Raw genomic sequence first — 13,085 nt, 5'->3', positions numbered from 1 at the left:
TGTAAATGCAGATCATTATACCTCTTAACTGCTTTTAAATATGTATCCTTCCCTCAGTCCATATTGCCTAAACAGGCCCTATTTTTTAAGCTCTATTTACTTAATAACCTCCTAGGTTTCTCTCAGTCCAGTCATCAAAGGAGTCCCCTTGCTGTGGAACGATGATATTCCTAGGACATAAACACGATCTTATCACCCTGAAGTTTAAAACTCAATACTTTTATGATAGGATCCAAACTCAGAAGGGCCTTGGCCTTCCGAGAGCTACATGAGGTCACACTTCCTGGTCCTCCTTCAGCCTCCTCCTTCACCATATCCCCAACATTAACTATAAACCCGGACACCACAAATGAGATATGGTTTTCCTAACTCAGTTGGCTCTATCAGACTTCATGTCTTACAGATGATTTTCACATTGCTTGGGATGCTAACTACTAAGCCATTGAGATGCAAAGCCTGAAAAAAAAAGTTATATGAATAAAAAGAAAATTGATCTAGGAAATTAGAAACCTGTGCAGTTACTTCTCTTAGAGGATAGGGAACTTAGAAATTTATTTTCGATTTAAAAACATGCCTAAATATATGTAATAATTGTGTAGTACATACGATATTCAATTAAGTAGATCATGTGTTAATAAGTGACATGGTATCTTCATTCCTTACTTTATTTTATTCATTCATTCATTCATCCACTCATTCATTCATTGAGAGACACAGAGAGAGAGGCAGAGACACAGGCAGAGGGAGAAGCAGGCTCCATGCAGGGAGCCCGACGTGGGACTCGATCCCGGGACTCCAGGATCATGACCTGAGCCAAAGGCAGACGCTCAGCCACTGAGCCCCCCAGGTGCCCCTCATTCCCTTACTTTAAAATTAAATTTAAAGAATATGTTAATTATTCTGAAACTAGGTGACATGGTATAATAGTATAATAGTATAATTACATGTATACTTGTGATGAAAACAGTGACCAACATGTTATACTAACAAATAATTATGTCTTAAAAACGTAAATCTATAAACTTTTTGATGCCCAACTAGTACTTTATTTTTAAAAAATAACGTTTTCTCATTATGATTGTAATACGATTTTTTATTTATAAATATGAAAATATAGACACATCTAAACAAGACAAATGTTTTCTTCGTTTTGTCTATTATATATTATTGAAAAAAATGGCCATTAGTATAAATTTTTGGTTTTATGTCATTCAATTACACTCTTCATGCAAATGTAATCTTTATAGTACCAAAACTATATTAAACAGTAATACCACATTAGAAACTTCCTCAGATGAGACATACTTTACTTTTCTACATCATCATATATTTTTCATGGACTAACTCCTGAAAACAATGCAATGTTCTATGATGTGGAACTATCGCAATTTAAATAATTTTTTTATGACTGGACAGTAAATTTCTTTTCATTATTTTTTTTTTTTTTATCACAAGAAGTAAAGTACAGTGAGATTCCTATCATTACACCTGGGTGTACCAAAGGCTTCTTTCCCCTTTCAGATTATTTCCTAGAGGAGGAATTGCTGAGTCAAGGGATATACTAGTTTGAATATACTAAAATATTTTGCCACACATTTCCTCAGGAACGCATTTGCGTTCCCATCAGCAAGGTATGCGACCCCCACTTTCTATTCCACTGTTAGACGTAGCCAATTTCCGAAGTTGTCTCTGAATTTTCAACTTGTAATTGTAATCAGTTTCCCTAAGGCCTGGTCTTCGCCCCCGTGATGTGCTTTTCTTTAAAGAAATGAAACTTAAAAAAAAAAAAAAGTGAACCCTTGACGTGGAACGTGTGATCCGTAAGAAGCATATCTCACCTCCCAGAAAGGCTAGAAAGTCAGGAGCATTGGAGGAAAGGAGGGGTCCTTGCAATACTTTTTAAGGAAAATAGCCCGGAGAAGACGCTAGAACAACTTAGCTAAGAGATTTGACAATCCCCACGACTTTGTGTTGTTTCCAGCCACTTGTAGCCCGGGGTGGGGGGGGGGGCGGGTTGTAAAACCTGGGAAGCGCGTGGTGAGAGGGATATTCAGGTTTGTTTACTATGAATCACGCCTGTGAGGTGAGCATCAGGCTCACAGTCAGACACTGAGGCTGATGCTGCGGCAGCAAATGGGGGTAGAAGGGAAGACTCTGCAGGGTGTCGGGGTGGTGTAAGGGTCAAGCGGGTGAGACCCTTCATGATAAAGAAAAAGGACACGACGATCACCCGGCCTAAGCAGGTGGGCGCAGAAGTGATGGCAGGGCCGGTGGCCGCCACTGGCTGACACTGGGCCGGGCCCTTCTGCTTCCCAGGCCCCGGCACCCAGCGATGCATCTGCTTCGGAGCCGTGGCTGGGCCGTGTAGACGCCTGGTGACGACACCTGCTCACGATGCCACTCGGGCGCCACCAGTGCCCCAGGGTTCTCGAGGTCACTGCGAGGCCGCCCCTGTAAGGACTGAAGGGAGTCACGACCGTCACATCCTGTCACTGTCTTCGTTTTCCTCTTTTTTTTTTTTTTTCTTCTTCGTTTTCCTCTTAAAACAGCCGTGTCCTCTCCGTCTGGTGTGTGGCCGGCAGAGCGAGCCCCGGCCCCTGTGCCCAGGACCCAAGCACGCTGTCTGGGGACACGTCCACCCTGCAGGACCCCCGCTGCCTGGCGCTCGTCGCTGCAGAAAAGGCCAAGCGTCTTACTGCTTCGCCAGGGGACGGTGGCAGCAAGGGACACGGAGAGGTCTCATGGGAGCACAGAAGCCGGGCCGCCCCTCCAGCCAGGGCTCGTCACCCTAATAAGGATGGAGGAAAGGGTCGGTAGGGCCTGCAGCAGGCCGGGAGGGGCCGCCCTTCACTCTGCATTTATTTGGAAAAGTCTGATTTTTCTAGTGAGAGGCGAGCTCAGGATGGGGCGCGGGCCGGGGAAGAGGGCCTGAGTGGGGCAGCGGCTGTCTGTGCGGCTGGGCCGGCGGTGCCAGCACCTGCCAGGGTGACCCCCCGTGACACCTGCCACTCGGGGGCCCTGCCTGGCCCGCCACTCCCCGCCGTGACACCTGCTGCTCGAGGTCCCTGGCTTCCCGCTCCCACACCTGGCACCTGCCGCTCAGGATCCCCACCTACCCCTCCCCGTGACACCTGCCGCGGGAGGTCAGCATTCCCCGTGGCCCCCCCATATTCCTCACCCTCGCCCCTTGGGGTGCGGGCCCACCAGCCCAGCCCCTGGCAGCCCCTGAGCGTGACCAGCCTGCGCGTGAAGACTCCCACGGCGGCCACACGGTCAGAGGAGGCGAGGGGGCCAGCAGCCTCATTTCTGGAAATAATGTCCTTGTGCTGGAGGACGCGGGGCTGCTCGGAGCGGTTGTGGTCACAGGCTTGAGCTGGTCTCCGCAGGCCGTGGTGCTGCAGCCGCCTGCCCACCTCGCACTCTCCCTGCAGATACAACCTGACAGTCGGCCTTCGAAGGCCGGGCACGTGGCCACGGGGGGTGCGGGGTGCAGGGTGGGGGTCCCTGGAGCACCAGGGGATTCCGCGGCCACACTCAGCGCGCCCCTTAGGGTGTATCTTTAACTCATTAGCTCACTGCGGTTGGCAAGCCAGCAGAATGCAGAGGAAGCCAGAAGGTGGGGGGGCATCTTTCAGAAAGAGAGAAGGGGTTGATGCTGACAGCGGCCACTTGAGCGAGCGGTTCTCTCCAGACGGTGCGGGGGAGGCTCCCCTCTGGATGCCCCGAGTGTCTGTGGATTGGGTACTGGGTCAGGAAGTGCGCAGACATCTCGACGTTCAGATCTCTCCCGCTGAATCAAGACGGCCCATGCAAGGCAGCGGGAGGAAGCTTCCCCCCCCCCCCCCGGAAACGCTGCATCGGGGCCCAGGTGAGGCCACTGCAACAGGGACCGCGTCCCCAAGGGCCAGCGCTGGATGCAAGTGGGCCGGGACGCTGGGAGGCCGTCGGTGTAGGCGGGTGGGCCTCGGAGTCCTTCCCTGCCTGCTGGGGGCGAGGGACTGCTGAATCAGGGTGCTTTGGGGAGAGCAGGCTTCGGGGGGGGGGGCTGATTAGTTTTGTGAGGGTCTGGGCTGGCGCTGTCCTTGGAGCCCCGAGCCGCCGGCCCACGGCTCACTCACTCCCAGAGCGGGCGCGGCTGCAGCGGGCCCAGGCCTGCGGCCTCTGCTCTGCATCGAAGCCTACGGATGGTCTCTAAGTAGACAGCGATGCTGCTCAGGCTGCAAGAAGGAAAACTCTGTTAGAGTCCCCCCCCCCCCCCCCATATAATAGGAAAGGGTCACCTGCTGAAAACAGGCTGCAGGAGCCGAGGTCAGCCACCCAGGCCGCCCCGTCCTCTAAAGAGGACGAAGCAGCGCCCCGAGGGACGAGGGACGAGGGATCCCTGGGGATGGGTCAGCTGCTTGGCAAGGACAGGGTAGGCCCTCGGGGCGAGGGGACAGAGTGCGATGGCCTTTCTCGTCCATGGAAACCACCGAACAGTTGCAGGGATGGAGGCAAATATCTTCCCGATCCATCAAAGTGAAAAACCGGGCGAGCAGCCATATGTGAGGCCCCGTAAACAGGACACTTGGGACCCCAGGAGCCAACGGAGCCGGTGCCAGAGGATGCGTCACGCCAGCATCCCCGGGGAAGCCCAGCCGGGCTGGGGGCTGAGTCACCCGAAAATCCCCTCTAAGGCCCGTCCCTGCCCCCGGCCGGGCCCGGCAGGTGCAGGTGGGGTGGGCTTCCCGCCCTGCCTCCGGGGCCGCTCGCCTCCGCCTCAAGAACCAGAGAATTCAGGGTTTTCCAAAAGGATTTTCTTGACTGTAATTTTCCTCCCTGAATTAGCCAAGTCAGACCCTGGCACTCGCGTCCTTCTTCCAGGGCCGCCCAGGTTCATGTCCACACGGGAGGAAACCACACCCCGGAGAGCTCACTCTGAGGACTCCTCAATAATAAAAGGGCAGAGTTACCCCTGTGCCCATGTGGCCACATCCCCACTATCGGGGGGCGGGGGTAACCCCCTGTGTCCGGACAGCAGCGATCCTGCGCCTCCTGCAGCGAGCTCGGGCCGTGGGGCTCTCGTCAGTCCCCAGCCGCCTCCTTTGACGTGGGCCAGCCAGCCGGGTGCCTAAGGTCAGCCATGGGCTGAGACCCACGCACCCCCTCGAAGAACCCATGGGCTTTCTGGTGAGATGAACTATGTAAACCCGCGACTTTCAAAGACAAATCAACCATAAGACGGGAGTTTATAAGGAAGACTCAGGTCAGCGTATAGACAGGGTTACAAGAGGCTCAAGCCTACAATTTTTAGATGATGCCAGGGGTGGATGATGCCAGGGGTGGATGATGCCAGGGGTGGATGCAGGCCATGGAGGCGGCGGGGCACAGGGGTCTCGTCTCTGAGGCAGGACCGCCCATAGGGGCCTTGACCGGGGCCTGACGCCGACAGTCACCCAACCCGTAGGGGCCACCTCGCACGTCCGTATGTCGTGTTCTTACAATAAAGGAAGCTAGAAGGCGTGTTAGGAGAACCACAGGGGGAGGAAGTACGCTTGTCGTAGTGTGTCCTATTTACTGGGAAAAATCTACAAATAAGGACTCATTGCAGTTCCAACCTGTGCCGTTTAAGGGTAAACCGTGTGAGCCACTTCAAGGGTCAAGCCCGTGGTGTTCCAGGTGTTCAGCTGCATACACGGTCAAAGAGGACGGCCTCCGGTTACCCATGAGTAGGGTTCGAGGGTCTAACATGGGTCACAGGGACTGTAACTGGTGACGTCGCATTATATACTTGAGAGGTGCCAGGAGTAGACCCTAAATGTCCTCACCGTAAGGACCTCGTGGGTTTGTGACGTGGCTTGGGTGTTACGTTACACTGCGGTGCTGATCATGTCGTGAGGTACGGGTGTGGCAAGTCAGTGCACACGCCTGCGAGTTGCGCAGTGTTTTAAGCCACTTGTGTTTCAGTAAAGCGGGGAACAAATAAATAAGGGGAAAAATATATATATTATATATACGCATATATAAGAGGCGAGTGTGTGTGTGTGTGTGTGTGGTCTCAGATGGGTTTTAAAAATGAGATGGGGGGGCAGCCCGGGTGGCTCAGCGGTTTAGTGCCACCTGCGGCCAAGGTCATGCTCCTGGGGTCCCGGGATCGAGTCCCACGTGGGCTCCCTGCATGGAGCCTGCTTCTCCCTTTGCCTGTGTCTCTGCCTCTCTCTCGCTCTCTGTCTCTCTCATGAATAAATAAATAAAATCCTTAAAAAATATAAAAATAAAATGAAAATAAGATGGGGACTACCCTGAAGGCCTTCAAAATGGGTGATATTGAGAGAGGCAGAAAACAAGGGGAAGATACGCTATTTACAACGGAACAGCCGGACGTACAGGGAGACTATTGATTTTGACCCACAAATAAACCCTTTAAAACGTCCCTCTAATCCCCACAACTCCTTGAAAAGTTGGCACTTAGGTGCCCTCGAGCATGGCCAGGTCACATATGAGGACCCTGAGGAATCAGGATCTGCAGCCACATTTTTTCCTGACTTCAAAGTCCACACTGTCTACACTGCGCATCCTAGGTTAAGGCAGCAGCTTCCAACTTTTTCCAGGTCTCAAAATCCTGTGGCAACACCAAATAGGCAAAAGACCTGCACGTTATCAGAGAATTTCTATGTACAGAAGATTAAAATATTGAATCTCTCCTTGGTTTCACTTTTAGCAACCATTTCTCATCCATGTGCTTTCGTTCATTCTTACGTTTCCAAAATCGAACACCTCCAGGGTCCGCCAGCTTGAGTTCAGTGAGTGTCTGAGGCTAAATAATCACCTCTTTCTGGAAGGCCTGAGGATTTTCACCCTCGTGTCTATTTTATTTATTTATTTTTATTTTATTTTATTATTATTTTTTAATAATACATTTATTTTTTATTGGTGTTCAATTTTCCAACATACAGAATAACACCCAGTGCTCATCCCGTCAAGTGCCCCCCTCAGTGCCCGTCACCCATTCCCCCCCACCCCCCACCCTCCTCCCCCTCCACCACCCCTAGTTCATTTCCCAGAGTTAGGAGTCTTCATGCTCTGTCTCCCTTCCTGAAATTTCCTACCCATTTCTTCTCCCTTCCCTTCTATTCCCTTTCACTATTTTTTATATTCCCCAAATGAATGAGACCATATAATGTTTGTCCTTCTAGGACTGACTTACTTCACTCAGCATAATACCCTCCAGGTCCACCCACGTGGAAGCAAATGGTGGGTATTTGTCGTTTCTAATGGCTGAGGAATATCCCACCGTATACATAGACCACATCTTCTTTATCCATCATCTTTCGATGGACCCCGAGGCTCCTTGCCTATTTTAATAAGCTAAAGAAACTTAACTCTTTCATGACTAGCCTCAACTTTTATTCTTCCTTTTTGTTTATTTTTTTTAATTTAAGGGGAACACATTGATTTAAGGGAAAAGAGATCAGGAGCTAAACTGAGCATTTGAATGACTTCAGACACCATAACTAAGTACGACGATGCTGATCCAAGAGTTCTGTCGGCCAGAAAACCAGCACCCGCGTGTCACAGTATCAAGTGTTCATCTGTGAGTCGACTGGTGGAAATCCCAGTTGTAATTCAGGGTCCGCAGAGCAAGCTCAAGTTGCCGAATATGCACACGTGAGGAAGTGAGAGTTGTAAAGAGCCAGGTGTGTGGATGCCAACGTTGGCTGTCATAAAATGGGAAATGTGGAGAATGATTGATTCTCTTTGGGAGTAGAGTAATTGTATATTAATTTAATCATAAACAGAACCAAAGAAGCCTTTAGGTGTTTTTCTAAACCAGAGTTTGAAAAGCATATTTACGTTGCTTGATGTATGGTAACGAGGGATCCCTGGGTGGCGCAGCGGTTTGGTGCCTGCCTTTGGCCCAGGGCGCGATCCTGGAGACCCGGGATCGAATCCCACGTCGGGCTCCCAGTGCATGGAGCCTGCTTCTCCCTCTGCCTGTGTCTCTGCCTCTCTTTCTCTGTGTGTGTGTGTGACTATCATAAATAAAAATTTAAAAAAATAAAAATAAAAAAATAAAAAAAAGATGTATGATAACGAGATGCATTTGTCGATCAACAGAATATCGTTTTTTTATGGGTGCCCCTTGGTGTGATATTTAAATCCAATGCCTTGGTGGCCTGTGCGGGACTGGGGCTACCCTGGGACAATAGAGTGACACGAGCAAGCTGCCTTGAGATGGTTGAGTTAGAGGTAAGTAGAATTGCCTCACGCTATAGCAAAGTGAATCTAAAGAAATATGTGTGTATAGAGCCGTCGCGGCCGAGCGGACTGACAGTCGCAGTAGGAAAAGGACCACGTGTGTGGGCTGGAGTATTATCTACGTTTATTTTCTGAAGAATCCTCATCATTACTGAGGCCCCACCTCTTGACCCCCTAAGGCCGGGGATGTCCATCTAACTACTTCCTTCCTTACCGTATCTTCGGAGAGCTGCGGATGGGAACGTGCACACACATGTCCCTGGCGGGGGTGGCGGTCAGTGCACAATCAGAAGATGCAAGAGATGGCCCGGTTCTTCCCCTGAGCTAGGCTGAGCTGCCTCAGAGCTCCTCCGGGGGAAATCTGGGGATGGAGGCTTAGCAACGTGGGTGCCGTCCTCCCACCAGGACCTGCAGGTGCAGGACGCGTCCCCCTCGTCGCCAGAGGCTCTCGGCCAAGCCACCGCTCCTGTCACCGTGCTGTGCCAGGTGGGCCACCAGTCCCAGCCCCGTGGCTCCTTAACTCTGGGGTCTCCCCAGTCTCGGACGGAGGCAAATCTTCCTCCCTGAGATGGAAGCTTCCAGCTCTCCTATTCAGAGCCCTCTCTTCCCTCCATCTCCCTCCTCGGCCCTGTCCGTGACCTTTAGGAACATAGCGACCTCCACCATTTACTTCCTCGAGCATATGGAACGCTCATGCTGCACGATTTTGAGGTTGATCCACCCAAAATGTTTGGGGCTGTTTACCCCACTTAACGATGCCACGCAAGTTAGGAGTCGACACGAGGTCAGGGTGCACCTGCACCCGCAGACCTTAAAGGGCTGACCTCCCACTTCTATTTTACACTATGTGCAACCCGGCACATCTGCTGGACTCCAACACCTAAGGTCTAGGCCTCAGGTAAATCACCTAGTTCTTTAATCAGCAGCCGAAGTTTTGTTATTTGCAATCTTTTCACGCTTTCTTCCCGTCTCTCCCTCCCCTTAACTCCCTGGCCGAAGAGATCAGGAGCTAAGCAAGCTGCGACGGTATGTTCTTATTGAGATGACTGCTTTGCTATCGAATTGTCCAGATGGTTAATTCGAAAAACAAACTGCTTGGTGTCAGGTAGACATATCCCTTCTCAAAGATGGTCTGATGCTGGATGCTGGGCGCCTCAAAGACTTACAGTAGAGAAAAGGAAGTGTGGTTGTTAAAATAGCCTCGTACAGTTTCTATAAACAGAATTTTTTAACACACAAACTGTACAGTGAGTACAGTGCTTAAATCCACAAAGATGCCTTAAATAGAGTATTTCTGTAATGCAACATCTTGTGTTTTCATATTTCCCATCGTATTCAAAAATATTCTTCAACATAAAGAAAAAGTACAATATATTTGCATAGTAGGAATTAAGAGTTGAAAACACCAGAGACTATAAGGAAACCGGAATAATACTTTCTGATTTCTGTATATTGTAAACGTGTTTATGTTCATAGATCACGGCACACAAAATCACTATCACATTTATGATGTTTAAAGAATAAAGTGGCAATGTTTTGTTGAAGTGCTAGAATCACAAGGATTAAGTTTTATGATTATCTTCTTGCAGACATGTAGATGCCAAAGTGACACATATGCTTATAAATTATTCTTTATAGAGAGGCCAAAGACTAAGCAAAGTGACATAAAGTAAAATAAATCTAGTAATCAGTGAAAATTAAGTCCTTATACATCTATAGATAAGGTAAGCTATTTACTTTTAAAGAAGATACCCTGCTTTCTTTAAAAAATGAAATAAAAAATCACATAAAAATGATTAGCCTTTTTAATTTTAATAAGTAAGCTTTCATTTCATCCATGTTACACTTATTTGACTATTTTACAGGAGCAAGACAGTGTTGGGATAACTGCAAATACGATGGACACAATCTAAGCCCTCATGGAGTCAAACCCAGGCCATTATTAAATTAACAATGATTATGCTTCAAAGTATATGTAGATACAGTTTGATTCTCAATCAACCAATTAATTAATTTTAATCAACCAATTAATTAACCCATTGTTCTTCCTAGGTGTGCAGATTAGGAGCACAAGCATTTTATTTCTGGCCGTGATTTTGACCGCGTATTAAATCTTTTGCACACAATGCGTGTGCCCTCTTGCCTCTATAGTCCCATTATTTCAATGAAGCCAGAAAGCCCTTCGGAAGATAACCAGATAATTCAAACGTGAAAATTCAACAGTATTCGGAAATAAATATTTTATAGTTAATGATGAGCCTCAGACAGTTTTATCTGTGGCCTAGACCTAAACTTTGGTCCAAAGCGGTGGTTCTTTCCTTACACACTTCAATAGTTTGTTTTGTTTTGAAAGACTGTCAACTTGTAATATTTTGAAAATAGAACTGAAAGTTGTAACCGTGTTATTACCGCATAACAAACAAAATTATATAAGCTTAATTATGTAAAAACAAAACTAATTTTATCACGTTCATCTATCCCGTGGGTCAGGAATTTGGAAAAGGCACAGCACAGATGGCTCATCTCCGTTTGGCAGTGTCTGAGCTCTCAGCTGGGAAGACTCAGACTGGAGGTGGTCAGAGGTGGGACCATGGTCCCGTGGGGCTCGCCCGCTCCCAGGTGTAAACACGGCCCTGGGGCTCTCACCCAGCACACTCACACGGAGACTCTCCACGTCGTCTCTCTTCCCTCCTAGAGCCTGGTCACTGGATGGGCAGAGTGAGATTCCGGGAAGAAACTGTATGGCCTGATATGACCAAGGCACGCAGCGCCTGCCTCACCGCAGACACAGGCCCAGGCGGACCCACAGGGATCAGAGACTCCACATCACAGCAGAAGGAAGTGCCAGCATCGTAGTGTAAGGAGAGCGTGGAGAAGGAGGTGTTATGGTCATCCTGGGAAGTCTACCCCAGAAACAACTAAAAGTTAAAGACTTTGTTTCTTACTACATGTTTTGTTTGTGAGCATCACGTAGTACTATGTTTGCTCATGGGCCTGAAAGACTCTAATACTATAGGTTCGTTCTTGGTAGACTCTAATAATAGTAATAGGCTAAATATATGCAATATATAATAACATATGGATACAGGTAATAACCCTATTTTCGTATTGTGGCTCTGAGAACTTCTCTAAACACGTGCATTCTCACTGGTGTATCATAAACCAGTGAGTGTAGTAGATAGAAACTTAGAAACTATATTTTCAAATAATTGGAATGTCATATGTTAGAATAGAAAATATGGGGGATCCCTGGGTGGCTCAGTGGTTTAGCGCCTGCCTTTGGCCCAGGGCGTGATCCTGGGGACCCGGGATTGAGTCCCACGTCGGGGTCCCTGCATGGAGCCTGCTTCTCCCTCTGCCTGGGTCTCTGCTTCTCTCTCTCTCTCTCTCTCTGTGTATCATAAATAAATAAAATCTTAAAAAGAAAATATGACAATGGTTTTCATATAATAAGGTATGTGTTGATTTAAGAAACTTTTTTTTGTTTGTTTTTTAGGTTTGTTTGTTTTTACTTTTTCAATTTTTTTAGAGTACAGTTAACACACAGCGGTACCTTAGTTTCAGGTGTGCAGTGTAGTGATCAACAAGCCTATATGTCGGGCAGTGCTCCCCACAGGGGTGGCTCCCATCTGTCACCCTACAATGCAACTACAGTACCGTTGCGGTCTTCCCTATGCTGTGCCTTTTATTCCCATGACTTATTCCTTCCATATCTAGAAGTCTGTTACCTCCTGCTTCCTTTCGCCCATTTTGCCCATCCCCCCCACCTCCTTCCTTCTGGCAACCACTGACTGGGAGATGTCATTCTGCTATTTGTTTGTTCATTTAATTCTTTTGAGAGTCCACACATAAGTGAAATCATATGGTTTTCGTCTTTCTCTGATTTATTTCACTGAGCATAGCACCCTCTAGGTCCATCCGTGTTGTCACAAATGGGAATATCTCATCCTCTTTTACGGCTGCATGGCATTCAGTCAGATGTATATGTGTGTGTGCATGTGTATACACCGTGTTCTCCTCGTTCAGCTGTCTGTTGATGGACACTTAGGTTGCTTCCATGTCCAAGCTGCAATAAACAGGGGTGCATGTATCTTCTTAAATTAGTCTTTTTTTGTTTTCTTTAAGTAAATACCTAATGGTGGAATTATTGGATCGTATGGCATTTCTGTTTTTTGATGAGCCCCCATACTGTTTCCCACAGTGGCTGCGCCAGCTTATATCCTCACCAACCATGCAGGAGGGTTCCCCTCTCTCCGCCTCCTTGCCAATGCTCATTATTTCTTATATTTTTGAGTCTAACTATTCTGGAACCTGTGAAGTGATAGCTCCTTGTGGTTTTGATTTGCATTTCCCTGATGATGAGTGATGTTGAGCATCATTTCACGTGTCTGCTGGTTAGCTGTGTGTCTTCCTTGAGGAAAAAAAAAAAAGGTCTATTCAGGTCCTATGCCCATTTTTTAATTGAATTGCTTTTTGTGCTTTTTCATGTTGAGTTGTAGAAGTTCCTTATATATTTTGGATATTAATCCCTCACCAGATATATCATTTGCCAGTGTCATTTTCTACTCAATAGTTTCTCTAGCTTGTTGATTGTTTCCTTCTCTGTACAAAAGCTTTTTATTTTTATGTAGTCCCAATAGATTATTTTTTTCTTTGGTTTCCCTTGCCTTAGGACACATGTCTAGAAAAATGTTTCTATGATGGATGTCAGAGAAATTACCGCCTGTGTTCTAGGATTTTTATGGTTGCAGGTCTAACATCTGGGTCTTTAACCCATTCTGAGTTTATTTGTGGGTGTTTTATGTACTTGGTTAGGAGTTAAATGTTTGTCTTCCTAATTTTCAGTC

At 47.8% G+C, this 13,085-nt stretch overlaps 1 long non-coding RNA gene across 3 annotated transcripts in view; it reads left to right on the top strand.

The window, feature by feature from the left end:
- The window catches only part of LOC121476345, a 162,545-nt gene extending 150,965 nt beyond the window's left edge, over positions 1–11,580 (top strand). For all 3 annotated transcript variants that reach the window (XR_005983923.1, XR_005983922.1, XR_005983924.1), the window contains 3 exons: positions 7,422–7,676; positions 8,098–8,229; positions 10,934–11,580. This is a non-coding gene — a long non-coding RNA (uncharacterized LOC121476345). The remainder of the gene's footprint in view (positions 1–7,421; positions 7,677–8,097; positions 8,230–10,933) is intronic.
- The last annotated feature ends 1,505 nt before the right edge of the window (positions 11,581–13,085 follow it).

The sequence above is a fragment of the Vulpes lagopus genome, chromosome 15 (assembly GCF_018345385.1).
Source record: "Vulpes lagopus strain Blue_001 chromosome 15, ASM1834538v1, whole genome shotgun sequence".
Taxonomy (NCBI): domain Eukaryota; kingdom Metazoa; phylum Chordata; class Mammalia; order Carnivora; family Canidae; genus Vulpes; species Vulpes lagopus.
This window is presented reverse-complemented; position numbering and strand designations above follow the sequence as displayed.